The sequence below is a fragment of the Nyctereutes procyonoides genome, unplaced genomic scaffold (assembly GCF_905146905.1).
Source record: "Nyctereutes procyonoides isolate TBG_1078 unplaced genomic scaffold, NYPRO_anot_genome, whole genome shotgun sequence".
NCBI lineage: Eukaryota > Metazoa > Chordata > Mammalia > Carnivora > Canidae > Nyctereutes > Nyctereutes procyonoides.
In genome coordinates this window covers 7,391,464-7,412,870 of record NW_026575041.1, presented here as the reverse complement: position 1 = coordinate 7,412,870, position 21,407 = coordinate 7,391,464, and the positions used below count along the sequence as shown (strand labels likewise).

General features: G+C 47.4%; 1 protein-coding gene across 9 annotated transcripts in view; it reads left to right on the top strand.

The window, feature by feature from the left end:
• The window catches only part of TENM4 (teneurin transmembrane protein 4), a 733,541-nt gene that overhangs the window by 326,550 nt on the left and 385,584 nt on the right, over positions 1-21,407 (top strand). Inside the window, exon 1 of one of the 9 annotated variants that reach the window (XM_055320384.1) lies at positions 9,041-9,098. The exons of the other annotated variants lie outside the window; for them this stretch is intronic. The gene's annotated coding sequence lies outside the window, so the exon portion shown is untranslated. Of the gene's footprint in view, positions 1-9,040; positions 9,099-21,407 lie in introns of those variants that run through there. 9 annotated transcript variants of the gene reach the window in all.

Below are 21,407 nucleotides of genomic sequence, written 5' to 3'. Positions count from 1 at the left end.
CATCAGCTAGCCAATCCTCTTTCTGCTCCTCTTCCTTATGGGAGTGAGTGAGCTCCTCATCCCTAGAGGAGTAGGAACAAATTTGAGATGCTTCACTGCCAGTGTGCCTGTAGGGCAAGCCCCACCCCCACCCCATCCCCCCCCCCACCCCCGCAGAGTAGGTGGGAATGGATGGGAGCAGAGGCCCCTGCCTCCTACCTGGAGATTCTCTGGCTGAGCTGAGTGGAGGACAGCATACAACCAGGTGCCTTGCTTGAAGCAAATTCCTGGGGAGTGAGGAGCTGAGGTGGGGGAGGAGGTTGCCAGGAGCCAGGGGCCAGGAGAAGGGTCCTGGGGGCAGAGCTAGGGGTTTGGCTTTGAGGCCGAGGGAAGCCAGGAAAGAGGGGATCAAACAGTGTTTGTGAAAGACACTCTCACTGAGCTGGGATCCAGGGCGGGGGAGACACAGGAGACGCATGTGGAGGCTTTTGAAGATGCAGACACAGGGGTCTGGACAGCCCGGGCCAGCACCGCAGACAGTCCTGAGGACGGGCGATTCCGTGAGTTGAGAATAATCCCTGCACCTTGACAGTTAGGCTCAGTTCTTGGCAGGGGCTGCAGGATAAACACTTCCCTTCCTCTCCTTGGGCCCCACCTTTATGCTACCAGTTTAATGTGTCATGAGCCACTGTCTTTGTTTCGCTAAATTCTCTGTATATTGCGTTATTTGGTTCCGATTGGTCTGTTAAGTCAGATTTCCAATCCAGGCAATGTTCATTTATGAAGGCCTCTTACCTATTTCAAATCAGACTTTAAAGGGAAAGAAGCACTTGCCAGTAAGCCTGACGGGGAGTTTTTGGGTGAGAAATAGCGTGTGCTGTCTCTCGGAGGTTGCCAAACGGTGTTGAGACAGATCCGCGTGTTCCCTCTTCTGTAACGTCTTAGAAATGCCACCCCACATGTTGGTTTTCCCTTCTCAGCTTACAGGGCAAAATGGTGTTCGCTTTCTCTATTTATTTTTGGAGAAGGTTCAGGAGGAAAAAGAAATTCCTTTGGCATATTTTGAAGAGAACAAAAATACAACCTGGCTTTTGTGTGGTGAAAATGTGGGAAATTTCATTTTCCAAATGTCTGCGCTGGAGGGGAAGGAGCTGAACTCTGGGGCTTGGTTCCCAGGCTCTGGGCCCAAGGGGAGGAGATGCCTGGCAGGGGCTGAGCTACCCTGGAAAGTCCGCGAATGGTTCATGTTAGAAAGTTCGAGAACATTTCTAGGTTCCTTCCTGCAGCTCCAGGCTCATGGACCGCAGTGGTGAAAAAGACCCTCTCTTTAGAAACCTTACATACCTGAAGAAAAGGAAACATACCTGAGGGAAGAAAACCTCTCCAGCTGGTCAACCCCATCAGCACAATTGGAGGAGGTGGCTCTGAGAAGGGAGTGGGGGATCCTGGGCTCTTGGTTCTCCAGACTGTGCCACCCATGAGCAGCCTGCCCTGCCTGGGTCAGTCCACCTTGTTTCCTCATCTGTAAAATGAGAATAACAGAACCCCATTTCAAGCGTTGTTGGAAGGACTGTATTAGATGACAAATATAAATAGTTACTTTTCACTTAGCATGTATTAAACAAATATTAGTTATTGCTATTATTAAATTTATCACTGAAATTTTATTTAGTCATACACATGAACAAATTAAAAGTGTGTGTGCGCGCATCTTGGAATAATTGTTCTTCTAAGAAGAGGGATTTAAATGTGTGAGAAAGGAACAAAGTGTTCCCTTAGAGACTGGAATATCCTGGGAAATTTTCTATAAGTTGCTGAGACTACATCTTCTTATTGCCAGAATATTCTAAAGAACAGAGGAGAAGTCAGCCAGTGGGCCAGCTGTTGACTTTACTGGGCTCAGGATCCATATGTTTGGCTGGGTTTGTCCTTCTGGCATCCCAGCCTTGAGGGAGGGAGGTTGTACATCCCAAGGAATGGCTGCCCTGGGTGCCTTCCAGACAGCTGCTTTGCTGTCTTGAAAAAACAGATCACAGGGGAGGTCCGAAGCACACCAGGGGAAGGGGAGAGTTGGCGCTTTCCTGGTTTGGGTAGGCCTTGTAGGCAAGGGAGCCCCAAACTGTGAGAGGGGGCGTGGAGGGGACTCCCTAGGGGCCTGTGCTCTTGGACCAATTGCATTGATGAGCTCCATCTGGAAGTTTCCCCGCTGTAACAATAGCAGTTTTACCCAACACTCTGGCAGTGCATCATCCAGATACATCTCCTTGTTAAGCTACAGGCCTTCTTCATTGACTGTGGACTCAGTGTCAGCCCCATGCAGCCCATCAGAGGAAGAAGAGAGTTGTGACTAAACATTTGTCCATTGCTTATCACAAGCCAGTGTGGTGCTTGGTGCTTCTTGGGGATGATCTTCATCACAGGAGGTCCCTGAGGGAGATAGGCAGTATCACCATTATACAGAAGAGGAAACCGACTCAGAGAGGTCACGTTACTTGTAGAAAGTCACATACCTGGTAAGAAGCAGTAGTAGGATCCAAACCCAGGCTCTGACTCTAGAATCCACGCTTCTAACATCCACCGTGTGAATGGTCACCCTCAAGAAAGTCACCATCTAGCAGAGAAGCAGAGGCTGCAGTCGTAGGGCACATCTTAGACTCTCACTGGGTTAACCAAGGCTGGCCTATTGTTAGAGACTAAATGCTACAATGGGGGTGTTTGGGGCTAGAAGTAAATACAGTTAAACTCTATCTCTGCTACGTACTAGCTGTGGGCATTGACCCCTCTGAGCTTCTGCAAATCAGATAAAAATACTTACTTTGCCAAATTACTGAAAGAAATTGTGATAACTGGCGGTCCTGACACCTCCTTTGGTGGGTGTCTGTAAATGGCAAGAAGAACTGTGATTGCTTATACATGGAGACATGAGGCTTCATAAGCAGTGAGGAGTCTGTTCCCCTCCTGTGAGGAGGAACAAGCTGGCCACTGTAGGGCCCTTAAGCTGGAAAATACCTCAGGAAATCACCATGGCCATCACAGTCCCGGCAGGCTACAGGCCCAGAAGTCCACCCTGGCAAGGGAGCTCATTTCATTTTGCCACCTTCCCACAGACAGATAAGACAGTCTCCCCTCCTCACTCATTCAAGCTTATGAAAGAGTTCAGGAGAATGTAAAGGACGTATCCTTCCTATTAAAGAAATAAGTTGTGCGCTTTGTTCTTTGATGGTCAAGAAAGATGTGCCAGTGGGGTACTGCACACAGAGCAGAGTATAAGAAGCAAGGCTTTGTGGCAGACCTGAGTTCAGGACCTGTCCTGCACACCACCAGCACATCACTTGACCTCTCTGAACTTGCACCTCTTCCTATGAAGAGGGAAGAGTCTTAGCTCCCTGGAAAGATTGCCATGGGGACTGAAGGCCACCTTCCAGGCTGCTTCTGTCGGCAGAGCTTCCTGACTGCAGTTGGACCCCATTTCCAAGAGGGGCCAGACATTACTTCTTCACCATCTGTCCTCATCTCCTATCAGGCAGGACAGAAAATGCCCAGGCTGATCCAGACCTTGGAGATGGAGGTAGGACATCTCCCACCAGGGGCAGCTAACTCCAAGCCATCATGCCCATAAGAAGAAACAGGCCTGGCCCTGAGCCAGGTCCGGCCTCAGATCTCCTGACCTCTCCCTGGCCTAGTGCACAGCTTGGAGCTGGTGCGGGTACTGCTCCTGGACAGCATGGAGCCATCGGTGGCCTCGTAAATCAGGCCTCAGCCTTTGAAGCTTCCAAAAGCTCCCTGGGAGAGCCTGAACAGCTTGATCTTCTTATGGCAGGAGCTCGTCCCCCATGGTCTGGAGTCTCCGGAGGTGACGGGGGCCTGATTTACAGAGGTCTCTGATAACAACAGCCTGGCCTAGGAAGGGAGGCCCAGGAAAAAAATGAGTTTGCCCTATGACCTGGCCTCCCAGGCTGGGGAGATAGTCAGAGCTACCCTGAAGGGGACTCCCTCTGGGCCTCTGTAGGCAACACCCCCCACCCCATCCTGGAATTTGGCTCTCCTTGCTGAAAAAATTCATCTCTTTCCTTCAGAAAAGAATGAGGGGAGGAAGTGACTTCAAACCTGGCACCTGGAGGAGAGAGGCATGGCCGGTGAGCCCGGGTTTGGAGTTAGATCTGGGTCTGTATCCCAACTCCATCATCTCCTAGTCTGTGGTCTTAGACAAGTCTTCTGCCTCTCTGAGGTTCAGTTTCCCCATGTGTCACACAGAATTAAGAAATGGCGTGGTGTAGAGTCGGCATGAGGGCAAATGAGCTAGGAGACGTAAGGCACCTTCTATGGTGACCAGCATATCATAGGCACTCAGAGAACGTTCTCTCCCTTCCTTCCTCCTTCCTCAATGCAAACATCCAAGCTGTCTGCTTCCAGAATCCCCTGCTTGGGTCATTGTACTGGCCTGTGCTCTCCAGATGGGGATCTATGAATTATTCTATGATTACCACAAACTTCTGAACCAGTGCTGTCCTCTAGCACTCTCTGCCATGATGGAAATGTTCTGTGTCTGTACTTGGATCCACCTGTGGCTTTTGTATTTTTGAAATGTGTCTGGTGTGACTGAGGAACTGAATTTTGAGTACTTTTAATTTGAAACTTAAATGTAACTAGCTACATGTGGCTGGTGGCCACCATGTGGGACAGCATAGGCCTAGACCATGAGGAAGACCTGACTTGGCCTGGCATTGACTCAAATATATGACCTTGGGAAAGTCATGTCACCTGCTGCACTTCCAGTTCCCATATCTGTAAAATAAGGGCCCTTGGTAGAATTAAATGAGGCAAGGGATGTGCCCAATCCAGTAGACATTCAGCATATCTCTTGCCTCATTTCATAGGCATACACATGTTCATTATGATTTAGTGTTTGTTGAGTTGAGAACAATGGAGGTCCCAAGAGGAGAGAGCATGACCCACGTCTTTGGGATAGTTGTATAGATGAGATTTGCACGGATGAAACAGAGACAAAGGGGGTGCAGTTCCAGCCCCTTCCCCAGTGTTTTCTGACCTCCAAGCTATTCCTATCTGGCTTGGGTCTTTCCGTTGTTTGCTCCAAACACTTCCCGCAAAGGACCATAACTACCTGTTTGCAGGATCGGCATCTCCCCCTACTTTTCCGTCTTAGCAGTTTGACCCTTAGAATTTGTTTTGTTTTTTTTTTTTTTTTTTAATTTTTTTTTTTAATTTTTTTATTTTATGATAGTCACAGAGAGAGAGAGAGAGGCAGAGACACAGGCAGAGTGAGAGGCAGGCTCCATGCACCGGGAGCCCGATATGGGATTCGATCCCGGGTCTCCAGGATCGCGCCCTGGGCCAAAGGCAGGCGCCAAACCGCTGCGCCACCCAGGGATCCCTTGTTTTGTTTTTTTAAATTTTATTTAATTTGCAAATATAAAGTATAACACTCAGTGCTTATCTCATTGTGTGCCGTCCTTCATGCCTGTCACCCAGTTGCCCCATCCCCCACCCACCTCTCCTTCTGCAACTCTTTGTTTCCTAGAATTAGGAGTCTTTCATGGTTTGTCTTCCTCTCTAATTTTTCCCCAGTTAGTTTCCCTCCTTTCCCTATGGTTCCTTTCACTATTATATTCCACATGTGAGTGAGACCGTATGACAATTGTCTTTCTCTGATGGACTTCTTTAATTCAGCGTAACATCCTCCAGTTCCATCTGTCAATGTAAATGGTAGGTATTCATCCTTTCTGGTGGCTGAGTAGTATTCCATTGTATATATATGTACCACATCTTCTTAATCCACTCATCTGTCGAAAGACATCGTGGCTCCTTCCACCATTTGGCTATTATGGACTTTGCTGCTATGAACATTGGGGTGCAGATGTCCCGTCATTTCACTATAGCTGTATCTTTGGGGAAAATACCCAGTAGTGCAGTTGCTGTTGACCCTCAGAGTTTATCATCAGACAGTATCTGGCTATAAGTCATAGCCACCACACAGAAGAGAGATGATGGGGCCTTGAGTGGGGTGGTTGCCTCAAGAACTGGAAAAGTGGATCTACTCCGTCATCCTTACAAAGTGATTGTTTGGGCCTCATACCTGTCACTTCGTAGCCCCAAGATGGCCACCATATTTAAGACAAGGATAAGGAGGAGATGAGTGGTGTCACCTACAACCTACCCAAAAGCTTCCTCTGCCAGTGGACTTCCTTTTTCATCTGTTGGCCAGAATTGGGTCACACGATTACCATACATGCCTTAGCCAAATCATGATTTGTTGACTGGGGCTGAGCATGTTAATTTCCCAGACAAAACTGGGCTGTGATACCTGGGGAAAGGGAGCAGAGAATGGCTTTGGGCTTCACCGCTTACAGTAGCCTTCCTCAGTGGTGGAGCACTTTACAGTTTACTAAGCATTTTGATTTGTGATTCTGTCTGAGTCTCTTGAGTTTGGAGCACAGGAACTGTGATCCTCATATTACAGATGAGGAGAACAAAGCCAGGAAGGGATAGACCCCAGTCCTCCGGACTCTCAAGCTGCCCTCGCTGAGCTGAGATGACCTCAGCTGGGAGCAGAAGCCAGAAGTAATGCATCTCTGTGTCCCAAATATCTAGTTCAACAACCTGGCACAATGTGGGTATACAGTAAATGTCCCATGGATATATTAGTAATAGAATTTCTTTAATTAATTAGTCCTCAGGCTGTCACTGAGTTCTTTAATTAATTTATTAACTTGCCCCCCAGTGCCCAGGATGGGAATAATACCACTTGGCCACTTACTACTTGCCTTCCTTCAAAAGGAGGAAGCATCCCTTTCTGGGGTGACTGGCTGTGAGCGTGTCATTTCCTATGCTCATGCTAGCTGGGGGCCAAGCACAGAGGGACTCCTCTGGCCAGGAAATGGTGAGTGGAACTGGGTTCACACAGGCAACTCAGTCTTCTGAGAACTCAGTATCCAGAAACGGGGATACTCCCTTGGGGGACACTGAAAAGGTCTATCTGGAAGAGGGATAAGAAGGGGGAGCCAGTGACCATTTGCCCAAAGAGCAAAGCCACCTGGATCCAATGGCCTTGAAAAATGGTTCAGTTCACGGGATACCTGGGAGGTGCAGTCAGTTAAGTACTGGACTCTTGGTTTAGGCTCAGATCGGATCTCAGGGTCATGAGATCAAGACCCATATCAGGCTCTGTGTTCAGCACTGAGTCTATTTCATATTCTCTCTCCCTTTGCCCCTTTTGCTCCCTCTCTCATTCTCTAAAATAAATAAATAAATCTTAAAAAAAAAAAAAAGAAAGAAAAAGGTTCAGCTCAATAACCCATCCCATGTGTTGCCACAAACCTGTATAGAGAACACATATTGGCCCTCATTGCTTTGAAAGCCAGTCTGCCCCGTCAGTCTGAATGCTCCTCCAGGCAGACTCTGAATCCTGTCTGCATCCCTACTGATTGGCAGCACAGAGATTGAGTGGATATAAAGAAGGAAAGGCCCATCCCTTTCCCCAGGGCTCATCATCTTTTGAAGGAGACAGACACCCACCTAGATGTCAGACACAAATTCCAGAGCACTGAGCTCTCTAGCAGATTCTCAGACATGGGGCTGGCTGGGCCAGTGATGGGATGATGGGGCAATGGAGCCAGCCTGTAGGTGGGAGGGGAGAGGGGAGTTGAAGAAGCTCGAGGAGGATCTGAGTCTGAATTTCAACAAAGGGAGGAATTGTAGCTGGCAGCCAGAGGTGGGGGCAGGGAGAGTATTCTAGGTAGAGGGCCCCAGGGGTGTCCAAAGGCTTGGAGGCAGGAGAGGACAGGTGGGCTGAGCAGACTGGCACTGAGTATAATACATTTGAGAAAAGAGGGTGGAGATGAGGCAGGGCAGGTAACAGGGCTATCAGGATATGAAGGGCATGTTAATGTCCTATAGTCCTGGTAATCTCAGATCCCAAAGTCCTAGGAATCACCTGGGGATCTGATTTCAGATTCTGATAGAAGAGGTCTGAGGTGGCACCTGAGATTTTCATTTCTAATAAGCTCCAGGTAATGCTGATGCTGTAGTTCAAGGCCACACCTGGAGTAGCAGGGCTTTACGCTATAGGGAGCCATTGACTGTTGTGTGCAGGGATGTGATTATAGTCTGATTTCCTTCTTAGAACAATCACCTTGCAAGCTAGAAAGAAACTCCAGCACGGTAGGAGAATGCAGACAGAGTGAGAGATGTATTTTTCTCTATCTCCAGCACTTGAGATGGTGTCTGACTCATAATAGATAATCAATAGATAACATGTAAAGGAATAAATTAGCCATTTATGATAGACTCTTTAAATGAGAAAGCAGGAAGAAGGGATGACTCAAGTTATGCCAGGGTGATCAGCCAATTCTATATAAAACAGCCACTCTAAATTGAGCGTATGTCTTAAGGCAGTGGTTTTCTGACTTGTTTTTGGTCAAGGATCTGATTACTTAAACGAAATCCTAAACGGAAGCCCAATATGTGAATTAGGTAAAAAAAATAATTAAGTGTCCTGGTTGGCATAGGAGTCGGGGCTTGGAACCTGACACTCTTTCCCCTTCCTCCCCTGTCCTGATTACTGGCAGATTCCTGCTATAGCCCCAGACTCTTGAAGGCATCAGGTGCCGTAGAAGCCAGCCTGACTCCTCTGCTGTTCACAGGCTGCATGAAGTGGCTCTTCTGTAGGATCTAGAAAGGAAATTGCTTCTGGCTGAGCTTCCCCCAATAGACAGTGCAGTCCCCCAAGATAGGACCATGAAAAAAGACCATCTCAGGATCCTTATGTACAGCACGGGTCCTGGGGGAATGACGATAGGCAGAGGTGGACATGTGAGCCAGCAAATCCCAAGGACAGCAGGCTAAGGGACAAAGTTCCCAGAGCCACAGACACATGACCACATCCTTCCCAAGCAGCAAGGGCGGTATGGGCAACAGAGATGGGCAGGCGGTAGAGTCAAGATTTTTGGAGTAAAACAATTCTGGGTTCAGTTTCCAGCTCAGGCATTATTACGGTGCAAACTTGCATAAATCCTGGACTTCTCTAGGCCTCGGCTTCTCCTCTCCTCAATAAAACAAGAACAACAAGTCTTCCCTGGAGAAGGATGCAACACACAGACAGAGTGAGTCACAGGATGCCAGTGTTGTTCCTTAACCTGCATGGCCCGCTTCAAGCTCCTTGTCGCCAATTCGCGGCCTGCCTCGCTTCTGCGTGAGCGTCTGCACGTTTCCATTAAAGCTGGAAGCATCAGTCACGCTGACAAATCTCTGTGCCCCCAGGTGGTGTTCCTAACCGGTTAGAGTTCTGGCATTTATTCTCAACTGCTTGTTGCTATATTTTTCAAATAGCCAAGTATTTAAATATCATCAGCTTGATTGCTCCTGCAGATTCGTAGCCCTCATCCCGTGCAGGCAGGTGTTCCAGACAGCAGCTGCGGCCTCATGCGAGGGACAGTGGGCATTCGAATATTGGAATCAAGTCCCAGTCTGCTCTTTGCCAGCTGGGTGACCTTAGACACATCATTTCACGTCCTGAAGCCATCATTTCCTCAAAAAGAATAACAAATATTTGTACGGCGCTTCGCAGTTTCAAAGCTACATCCACCTGCTTCCGTGACACTGCTGACCTTTGAGTATAACTGATCTTTATCGCCTCTGTGATACAGCTCAACAAAATGAGACCCTCCCTGTGGGGCTCTGAATCCTAGCCTCCTTACAGAGCTGTGTAACTTAGGACAAATCCTTGCCCCTCCATGCCTCAGCTTGTATGAAAATGGCAACTATTGGAAGTGTCATCAGGCGCATACTCAGTGCCCGGTGAATGCCCACTGTTGATATTCAGAATTTGTATGTTGTTGTCATTTGCTGGGGATCATAAAGCCACTTGTCAGTACTCCTGAGCCAGAACCCCACATTCCTTCCTGCCTGCCTGCCACATTTCCCTGTTGAAATATGAATATAAAACCTACTTCTCAAGTCTGGAGAGTGTTAGCAGAAGTAGCGTGATTGGCAGTGCTGTATAAACTGTAAAGTGCCCAGTCCAGGAAAGGCCCCAACATTATGTTTTCTCAGTGCAGCCCCAGGGCCTCCCTCTGGGGAGGCAAATCCAATTGTTTGCCACAAACTGTGAATTTTAAGCCTGGGCTCTTTCAAGATTGTGCTAAACATCATCTGCAGGCCCTTCCCATTTGCTTCTTAGCTCAAGGCTCTGATTTAAACACCCCTCTTTTGGGGGTGCCTGGATAGCTCAGTTGGTTAAGCAGCTGGCTCTTGGTTTCAGCTCAGGTTGTGATCTCAGGGTTGTGAGATCGAGCCCTGCGTTGGGGTCCACACTCAGTGTGGAATCTGTCTCCTCATTTCACTCTGCCCCTCCTCCCACTCACATTCACACACACTCTCTCTAAAATAAATAAAATCTTTTTTAAAAAAGGAAAAAAAAAAAGCACCCTTCTCTTGCACTCATGGGATGGTAAGAGAAGAAGGAAAGGCCGCCCATCGCTGGAATAGCTCAAGAGGGTCATGGCAGACAGACTGGTTTCTAGCTGCTTGGCCTGCCTGTGGGGCCTGGCCTTCTTAGGGGGCTAATCCCTCCTTTGTGATGCTCCCTTGGAGTGGGCTCAGAGCCTAAGCCAATTAAAATCCTCTCTCTGAAGAGGGCTCAGGTTTCTGGGGAAGCATAGGACTACACTGGCCAGTTGCTTCAGGGATGCTTTCTCTCTCCTACTAGCCAACACCGTAGTAGGGCCAGGGCTCAGAGAAGACCCCATCACTCGCTCAGCTCTCCAGGCCTCCAGACAACCGTAGGGGTCTTTGGGAAGGGCCCGAGGTAGGGATATAAGTAACTCTCCATCTTCCAGATGAGAAAACTGAGGCCCCAAGCTACTTAGTAAATGCAGGGCTGAGATCCAAACTGGAAGACACCTGTTCATAAATAGTGCCCTTCCTGCCTTTCTGGGAAAACAGCAGAACTCTTATCACCTTGCATCCAAGTGTAGATCTGGACACATAGTAGGTTCCTAGTATATATTTTTTCAGTGACTAAATGAATGAATATATAATGCTACACAGGGACATTTTATCTAAAGGCAATAGTATGAGTGAGATGGAGAAATCCAGAACTGTACCTGGGCTGGAATGAAATATAAAATAATAATAATAATAATAATAATAATAATAATAATTAACAATAATAATAATAATAATAATAATAGCTGAGGGCTAAGCCTGTTCTAAGTATTTTGCACATACTTATTCAGACTTCCCAGTGACCCTGTCTGGTAGGGACAGTTATTATATCCACTTCACATGTGAGGCCTAGAGAGGTTAAAGTAGCATGCCCAACGCACATAGTTGGGGAGTGGCAGAGCTGGGATTTGAACCCTGGCACCCTGGCTCTTGGCCACTGTGCACTATTTTCCTCTGCCTGAGGATGTCCTCGTTTGTAAGCTGGAGGTGTTGAGGATGTGCATTCTAACTCTCTCACAGCATGCAGTGTCTCGGTGACTTTTGAGAGGGGAAGGGACTTTACGTTAGAAACACCATACAGATAGATCTGGGTTGGCACTAGCTCCCAGAGGCCTGGCTGGGTCCTAGATGCTATAACCTCTCTGCGTCCCAGCCTTGGAGAGGAGTGTGCAGCCCCACTTCACTTCCTCTCCCGGCTGAAGTAGCCTGAAACTGGTATAGTTAACTGAGGTTAACAACCCACAAAAGCAGAATTAATGGAGTGACAAGCAGAGTGTCTTAATGAAACCAAATTTAGGGCTACAATCAAGAGAACAATGTGAGGGTCTGGCCTCAGAAGCCAGACCGCAGTGACCCAAATGTAATACTAGCCAGCAGAGGGACCAAGGGCCAGAGCTTCCCCATGGAGAGGACAGGCTGAGGCCTTCCGAGAAGGTGGAGAGGCTCTGCTCAGCCCATTGTGAGCCCACCGTGGTGCTCGGGCTTCCTGGCAGTTGTAATGGAGCATTGTGTCCTTCCTCTCTTGCTTGGTGGTGCCCTGGAGGGTAAACAGAGCCTCCTCAGCTAGAGTCTGTGGTTCCCAGGGCAGAGTGGATAAGAGCATTCTGAAAATGTCATCTCTGTGTAGTGGGCAGTGGGGAAAGATCCCGCAGAGGGAAGGGGGCCCCTGGAACATGAAAATGCAGGACTTGTCCCTAATATCTGCTGTCCCTTACTAAGGAACACGCGGCCTGGCCCAGGGCCCAGGGCAGAGCTATTCGGCATTCCTGTGTTTGCTGGATGGTTTTGTGTTTGATTGGGGTGCCCCATGGGGATTGGGGGCTGGATGGTACAAGCTGATGTGGGATTTGTGCCAATAGGCATCTCTGATCCCAGGCACTGGGGTTCACACTGCAACACATTTTTGCTCCAGCTGGAAGCTTGGTTTGATCAGAATCCTCTTAGCATGGGGATTGGCATTCCTTAAACATATGGAATTCATCCAACAACATTCCATCCTAACTGTGGGGTAGTTATTCATTTCCTTGTCTGTCTCACCCTTGGGATACACAGAGAATTTAAGGCAGACCTTTGCACTAAGTCAAAAAAGCTAGGCGGCATATAAGTCCTGCCTCTTGCTGGCTGTGTGACTTCCAATAAGGCATTTCCCCTCTGTGAACACCAGTCCTCTATGTAGCACAGCATCATGGCATAGCTGCTCAGAGGTGTTCACTTAGTTATTATTTATTAAGTGCCCACTGTTTGCAAGGCTCAAGGTTTGAGATTCAGTGCTGAACAAGACAGACATGATCCCTATCTCTGCACAGCCTGGAGCATGTAACTAATCAGCTACTTAAATAGAAATACAATGTACATGTCATTTTGATATGTTGCCAAAAAGAGAGGTACAGGATGATGGATTCAATCACACAAAAATTTGTGGGAGAAATTTATAAGCTCTGAAGTACTGTTTAAACATTAAACGTTATCCTTGTTGTCCTCATGTCATTTCCTCCTCTTTGTTAAGGTACTTCAATGATCTGAGCCTCGGTTTCTTCATCTGTAACATGAGAATTATAAGAGTACGTGCATCAGTTAGCCTTGCTGTGTAACATACCACGGCAAAATATAGAGGCTTAAAATGACCACATACTGGTTTCTGTTTCTATGAGTCGGTAATCTGGGCTGGGTGGGAGCTAGGTGGCTCAGCCAGTTTGACTCTGGGCTCACTCGTGCAGCTACAATCTCCAGGGGTCTCGTAGGCTCGGCCCTGTGTCTCTAGCAACAAGCTGGCCAGCCTGGGGTCTCCTTACATGATGGCTGTTTTCCAGCAGTAGCCCGAGAAGGCAAGCCAAAAACTAAAGGGTTTTTCATGCCTCTGAATCACATTTGCTGATATCCCCTCGGCCAGTGCATGCAAAACGGCCAACCCCAGAGTCAGTGTGGGAGACTGCACAAGGGTGTGATATGGGGAGAGGTGTCATTTCTACAGCGATCTTCCACCACACCTAATGTCCACAGTTGTCCCGAGGACTTTGTAAGAGACATATGATGCCACACTGGTGGTGACTGTACCTGAAGCTTAAGAATTGCTAAGTGACTATGAACCTGACAGCAGCTTGCTGCCTTATTGAGGGGAAAATATGTTACACAGGAAATTAGTGGCAAATGATTAGCCAAAACAGCACATAAAGTATGACAACATGGCTAGAAATAATAAGATTATTGCTGAATGTGAAACTGCATCAGACTCTTCCGTGTTTAACCCTGGTATTTTAAAGCAACGTGGACCGAAAGGAACTTTTTCAGAAGGCTGACCAGGGTGGAAGCAAGGTAAGTGGGAACTGAAGTAGGAGAAGGCAGAGAAATATTTTTGCTGTATAATAATGTAACATTTACCACTCTTGTCTATTGAGTACTTATTTATGCACCAAAGAGCTAAGCATTTCCACGCTTTGCCTCATGTAAGCCTCAAGACAACCGTGTAAGATGTTGAATACTATTCCCATTTTTACGGATGAGGAAATTGAGTCTCAGATAGTTTATTTGTTCTGAGTTGCACAAGAAGTACACAACAGGTTCAGGGTTCAAACCCAGGCCTGCTGGACTCAAGAAACCTAGTGTTTTAAATGAAATTTCTAGAAAGATAATTGTAGTTCACATGCAGTTGTAAAAAAAATAATAGAGATATTCTGGGTATCCTTTACTCAGGTTCTTCCCTTAGTAAACATTTTGCAAAACTTTAGTTAAGAGAGCAGATATCACAACCAGGATATGGATACAATCTATTCATTTTATGTGGATTTTCCCAGTTTTACTTGTACTTACTTGTGTGTATGTGTGGGCTTCTGTCCTGTTTTATCACTTGCAACTTCGTGTGTTCAGGCAACATAGTGGGCATTTCCATCCCCATGGGTCCCCCCTCATGGTGCCATCCTCACCTTTCCTGCCCCTGCCCTATCCCTTGCCCCTTGCACCTGCTAATCTGTTCTCCACTTCTAACATGTTTTCCTGTCAAAACTGTCACATAAAAGGAATCAATACAGTATGATTTGTGATTTGCTTTTTTTTCACTCAGCATAATTCTCTAGAGATTCGTTGTATTATTAGTCATTCCTTTCTCTTACTGAGTAGTATTCCACAGTATTTGCTTTACTTAACCATTTGCCTATTGGAGGATATCTGGACTGTTTCCTGTTCACTGTGATAAGTAGTAAAACTTCTATGAACATTATTTTACAGGTTTTTGTGTGAACACTGTTCTCATTTCTGAGGGATAAACGCCCACAGTGCAGTCGCTGGTTGTAAAGTAATTACATGTTTATTTTCACAAGAAAGTATCCAACTGTTTTCTAGAGGCGCTGTACTAACTTATATTCCTACCAGAAATGTGTGGGTGCTCCGGTGTCTCTGTATCCTTGCCAGCGTTTAGAGTTATGACAATTTTTTTATTTTAGTTCCTCTGATGGGTGTGTGTCCCTGATGGCCAGTGATGTTGAGCATCTTTCCATGTGCTTATTTGCCATCTGTGTATCCTCCCCAGTGAAGTATCTGCTCATATCTGTTGGCCATTTTTCTAATTGGGTTGTTTGAAGTTTTTTTACTGCTGAGTTTGGAGCATTCTTTATATACTCTAGATGCTAGAACTTTGCTGGAAATGCAGTTTGCAAATATGTTTTCCGACTCTGTAACTGCTCTTTTCTCTCTTTTTTTTTTAAAGATTTTATTTATTTATTCATGAGAGACAGGCAGAGACACAGGCAGAGGGGGAAGCAGGGTGCCCAGCATGGGACTCGATCCCCGGTCTCCAGGATCACTCCCTGGGCTGAAGGCGGCGCTAAACCGCTGAGCCCCCCGGGCTGCCCCGTAGCTGCTCTTTTCATCCTAGCAATAACCTTTCCCAGAACATAGATTTGAAGTTTGGTGAAGTCCAGTTTATCAGTAGTGCCTCTTTGGGTTGTGCCTTTGATGTAAAACTTATGTTTCTTGTTTTTTGTTGTTGTTGTTTGCTGGTTTGTTTACCATTGTGTTCCACTCTTTCCTGGAGCCTGAGGAAGAGAGATCCTATTCTGGGGGTGGGAAGAGATCAGGCTTCTTTGTGAGGTTCTAAGGCAGAGTTAAGACTGGCAGGAAGCCTCTTGGAATAAGTAAATTCTAGCTCACTATCAGAACAGACCTTCGAAGGTCACTGCTTAGAGGATAAAATGTGTTAGGAGTGAGTGCTCCATCATCTGAGATCAAAGCCTTGCTGGTGTCCACGTGGATTCATAGAAGGAATCCAAGCTGCAGACGGAGCATGGGTGACTAATATCCCTTATGTTCCCCTCTAATTCTAAGAACCTAGGAGAGTAGCTAGCATTTGAATTACCTCTGCCTGACCTGTCATGTCTAACAAATACATCCCCCAGAGACCATCCAGGATGATAAATTTAGAAAGGCTTTCTTTCAATGGCCATCTGGACCGTCTCTAGTTTGGGGCAGGTTGAGCCAGACTCTACAGGGGGGAGCCAATGAAGCCAGAAGGTCTGCAGTTGTCCTGCCTAGGGGTAGAACACACAGTAGTCAAAGGCTTGGAGGGCCCAGTCTCAGGGGCTGGGGCCTATTCCTCACTCTCTGTCCTCCTCCTGGGGGCCAGCCACCTGGCTGCCTGCCCCACCTGCACCCCAGCAGCCTCTTCTTCATTCAGACCATCAAGGAGAATCCCTTTCCTGACAGCACTTATGAGACTTAATTACCGATGGTAAGGTCTTTTGAGGCCTTGGATGAAAGGGATGGGAGCAGTGGAAGGCTTGATTAGGCGTGTAGAACTCTGGGCACAATTAGCTCCATAAGAGACTAGCCCAGCCTTTATCTGTCTCCAGTTCAGCGTGACTTAGAGCAGCTAATTATTGAAATAAAAATTGCCTGGCCACCCAGCTGCTGGAAAGAGGGCCCTAATATCTATTAAGTCTGCCTTTAATTATTGGAAATGGTGGAAGCTTCAGGCAGTTAGGGTTTTCCCATCATTATGGGCCTTTCCCTCCACCTCTTTGAGGCTTGGGTATACTGGGTTATAAGTGAAATTCTGACAAAGCCACTTCCTTCTCCATTGCTTTGCAACTGGACACCCCTTTTTTTCTAACAAGCTTTGTCTGCTGCAAGGACCCTTCTTGACTCCTCCCCAAGGGGCTTTGCAATCATTACACCTTATAGAAAACCCAGCCCTTAACAGAGTACTTTGAATTCTGGTGTGCGTGTGTGTGTCTAACATAAAGGCAGTCCTCAGGCATGGCTTACGTATGACCCCTATACCACCCCAATTTGCAGAAGAGAAACCTTAGTTCATGAAGGGAAACATGACAAAGCTGGCAGCTCCTAGCTCTTGCTGGTGTGGCTATCACCAAGTCACAGCCACCCTAGAGCTTGCTGCTTTCTATGAACACAGAGCCATGGGCAACTCTAGAAGGGCACAAGCAGTTGCTACCTTCACAAACCTGGTGGGCTTGTGTGGGATGGAGGAAGTTAGTGTTAAAACTAAGAGACTCACTGTTTCCAGAGCCTTGAGCCTGTGTCTGGTGCCCAGGGCACTGGATTTCTCTTCTAGCTCTCTCCTTGAGAGTGGAGGCCTAATGCAGGAGCCCCAGGTAATTACAGGTTAAGCCTTGGGCACAGCAGGGGATGTGTGATTAATCAGCCCAACTATCTCTTCACTCTCTCTGATTATCTCATAATGGGGTCCCAGAATAAGTCCATAGAAAATCAAGTCTGTGCAGCGCCCTTGCATGCTTTTTGCAGAGAATTGGCACTCTAATAAAACCTGGGCTTTGTGCTTGACCATTGAAGAGATTTTCCAGGGAGAAGGAAAAGGCCCCTTCCAGGGAGAGCTGAGGGGCAGAACAGACCATTTCTCAAGGTTCATGAAGAAGCTGAGTGGCAGGACACAGCCAGCACACCTGAGGCTAGGGGCGTGGCATGTGCTTCCACGAAAGCCACGTAGAGTTGAGCTTTCAGGGTGTGAGAGAAGGGGGTGTGCTTGGGGGACCAAGTGGTTCCCAGGGATTGTAGCCAACCCCATTGGGAGGCATGTGGATGAACATGAGCACACTCCCTTCCCTGTCCCCCAGTTAACTCCTGCACAGCCACTGGGTGTCAGCTCATGCATCACCTCCTTCAGGCTGCCCTGCTGCCTATGGCACTTGAGCTGCCATCCCCTGCTCTGCCCCCAGGCATCTCTGGCATTTGCTCTTTTGTGTTCCCTGAGCTGGAAGCATCTGTAGGTATGTCTGTCCTTTTGACTGTGTCTGATCCAGCCCCTTGTCCCCAAACCTCACCCTCAGGAAGGCTTGTGGGATGGGAAAGAGGGAACAAGGACGGATGAACCCAGGCAAAGGTCACTGGGAAGATGAAGGCTTGAACATCTTAGAGTCACTGAGTCATGAGAAGACTCAAGGATATACAGACAAGCCCAAATTCTGTCTGAAAGGGCTGTTGCTGGGACAAAGGCACTGGACTTCTTTCCTGAGACCCCAGAGGGTAGAGCTGAGGCCTTTGGAAGGAAGCTAAAAGAAGTATTGGTTCCATGCCAGGAAGCATAGTCAAAGCTTTCCCTGGTGATAGTGAAGTCCCCAGCTTTGGAGGTGGCATGACCACTTGGGGATGGCACGGAGGGGATTTGGACATGGGGCATGGACCAGCTGACCTTTGACAGTATTTTCAGTTTTGAGATAGTAAATGCCACATTTGCTGACTCTAAGAGGTCCCCGTTTATAAAGGGGAATCGTTGGCTGGAAGTAGCTTCAGAAAGGGAAGAATCTTGTGGAGGAAGATGGAAAACACAACACTTATACTCACTCCTGTGGATTGAGGACCTATTATGTTCTGAATCCTGTGCATGCTCAGCCCTTTTGAAGGATCTGGGCAATTCTGGTGGGAGCTCTCTGATCTCAGAATCAGAGGATGGTACCCATATACCAGCCACCTGCCCTCAGTACCTGGCCTATGACAAGCCCTCACACAAAAGGGCATGATGACACCTGTAGGCAGTGGCACCATCTGTCACCTGCTTTCACCCGCTGATTAGGGATGTCCTGGTAGCTGAGCTGGGCACACAGCCACACATTACCCACCATGTTCCCAAGAAAGCCCTTTTTGTTGGCCCACAGCACTGTCTGGGGCCACTTGGAAAAGGAGGTACAAAAGCAATCCTGCCAGAAAGCCCAGGTTAGGTGGTAACCTGGTGCATCAAAGGAATTAATATTGCTAACAAGACAAAATGAAAAAGCAAATAGAACATCTAAAGAAATTAAAATAAGGGATGATCTGGGTGGGAAGCAGTATAGATTGTGAGTAAAAGCTTGAGCCTTGGGGTCGTAGAGACCCATGTTTGAATCCTGGCTCTGCTACCTCCTTGCTGTGGCCCTCTGGGCAAGACATTAACCTCTCTAAATCCTGAGTTTCTCATGTGTAAAATAAGGGTGGATTAGGGGTATGATGAGGATAAAATGAGGTCATGCTATGAAGACCTTGCCCTTAGCCACCATTATTGTAATCACTGTCACTGTTTTTAAGAGCAGGAGATTCCCTAAAGTGGCAGGGCCAGAGAAATGTGCCCTGGATGCCAAAACAGCATAGACTTGGAACCAGATCTCTCAGATTTCAGTCTTGGCATGTACAAACTTGGGCATCACTTTGCTACTCTGAGCATCGGTTTCCAAATCTGTAAAGTGAGGGTGACAGTGCCTGGTTCTCTGCTGTGCACATAGCCCAACACTGGATCTAGCAGAGCATAGATGTCCCCTCCACCTCTGGCAGCCACCTGCATATCAGACATACTGCAGGAGTTTAAAACAAAGGACTTGCAAGACCAAACTCTGAAGGTTTCAGGAAAGTAAAAATGTATGATGATTTTATGCACACGTACACAGATGATGCCCAGGACTTATATTTTGTAGAACACATTTGAGCTCTGAAATATCTATGTGCCCTTCTTGACACACAAGGAACTAAAAATATCACCATGTGCTTATGTTAAGGAAAACTTATAGGACTTTAGTCCAGTAGGAATTCAGTCAATTTCCTGGTTCGTCTCTGGCTGTTTCGTAGGTTGGCAGGAAACCCAGGGTGGTAACAGCCCCTGTTTCCCTGAGGGCTTTGGCAAGGGCAGAGATTACTTGGCAGTGCTGTATGTCTGTTCAGGCCTCCCCGCGTGTGCTCTGAGGCCCCTGCCCCTCATAAATATTGCTGGACCCGATGTGAAGGGCCCAGCTTTCCTTCTTGAATTTCTCCCTGCACACCAAAAGCTTTGTTCTCCCCATCTCCCTTTCTCTCCCAGGTCCAACACCTGTGTCATTCTTCCAGGCCAGCTCCTGGCCCCTGCCACATCAGGGTCTCTGAGACCCAGCTGGAGGACACACTTCCCTGGGGACCTCCCATCCAGGCTCTCTGCCACATGCACGTTTGCATTTTACTGTCACTTAGATTACAACTGTTTGTGGAAATTGCTTTCTTTCCACCAGGCCGCTCACTCCTCCCCTCTCAGGCTTTCTCTTCAATCCTTCTTTCTTCCCTGAAGGCTGGACTCAGGGAACACTTGGGTCTCTCTCTGGTTCACATCCTCTCCCGCCTCCAACTTCCATCTACACCGTGGCTAGAACAGTGCTTTTCAAACTGTAGGTTGGCAACCCATCCCTAATCTGATTTCAGCAGAGTAGAATAAAATAGACAACATCAGGTTCTACCCCGGAGGACAGAGTAGGCATAGTTCCTGAAATTTTTGTTTTAGTTAGAAATCTGTAGATCTACGTGTACTCTGGATTGTGAAATGTATTTTTACTGTAAGTCAGAGAAAATGGAAAGTCAGATGTAGACTTCATGTCTCTCCTTCCCTCCAGACTGTCTGGCCTAGCTCACTTCTACTTGACATGTTTGGGTCATTGTTTAGATGTCGCTCTCTCTGGGCAGCGTGCCTTTCTGATCCTCTCCCCACCTTTGGCTCCTCTGGCCTGGGTTAGAGGTCCCCATGGTCCTCCTCCTGCCTCTCTCCCTGTCTACCTGCCCACGTTCTAAAGCTCAACGGGTAGAAAGCTCATTTGTCTTGTCCCCAGATGCCTCACACAAGGCTTGGCACAGCAGGGTGGGAACTTAGTGTTGAAGAGAAGAGGCAGGTGGGAGAAGGAGGCAAGGGGATGGAGGGATCGGGGAGGCCGGTGTGTTACCTCTGTGCATCTTCTGCTGCACTTAGGACAGAAAAGGTATTTAGCCATTACTTACTAAGTTAATTAACCTCTGGTATGAGGTATACAATACCTTTCATGAGGTTTAAACATTTTCTTCTGATTCAAATCTAGGCCCTGACATTTGGAAGCCACGGGATCTAGAGCAAGTCACATAATCTCTTTAAGCTCATTATCTCATGTGTACAATAAGAGTAAATAAAAGAAAATATAAAAGAGGATATATCTAACCCACATAATTACTGGAGGGATTAGGAATAGCATGCACAAAATACCCAGCACATGAGTAGGTGTTTGATAGATGGTGGTGGTTTTATTATTATCTCTTTTCCTATCTGAGATCATACACTGATCACTATCACCACGCAGGTCCCCAGGCCTCCCTGTTCAGACCTTCCAGATCTATCTGAGCCCAGCTCCATGTAAAAGAAAAAAGCCTAAAATGTGGATTTTAGAGTCACCTACCACCTGTATGAACTTGCCCAACCATGATAAATGACTAGAGCTCTTAGGGAGCTGTGTGGAAGGCACTGATCACAGGGCTCGATGCACACGTGTGTCTTCCCCTCTCCTGTCTGGGTCCCACTCTCCTTCTCCATAGAGAGGCCAAGATGCCACCTATGTCTGCATAAGGAGAAAACGTGGAGAACTGCAGGTTCTTATCAAAGCACTTGTGGTTGCCCCCTAAGGCTGATGCCCCTGAGAGAGAGCTCCCATTCTGCTCATGTCCAGGACAGTGACCAGCACAAGTCTGTCTGGAACAGATAAATGCCTCTT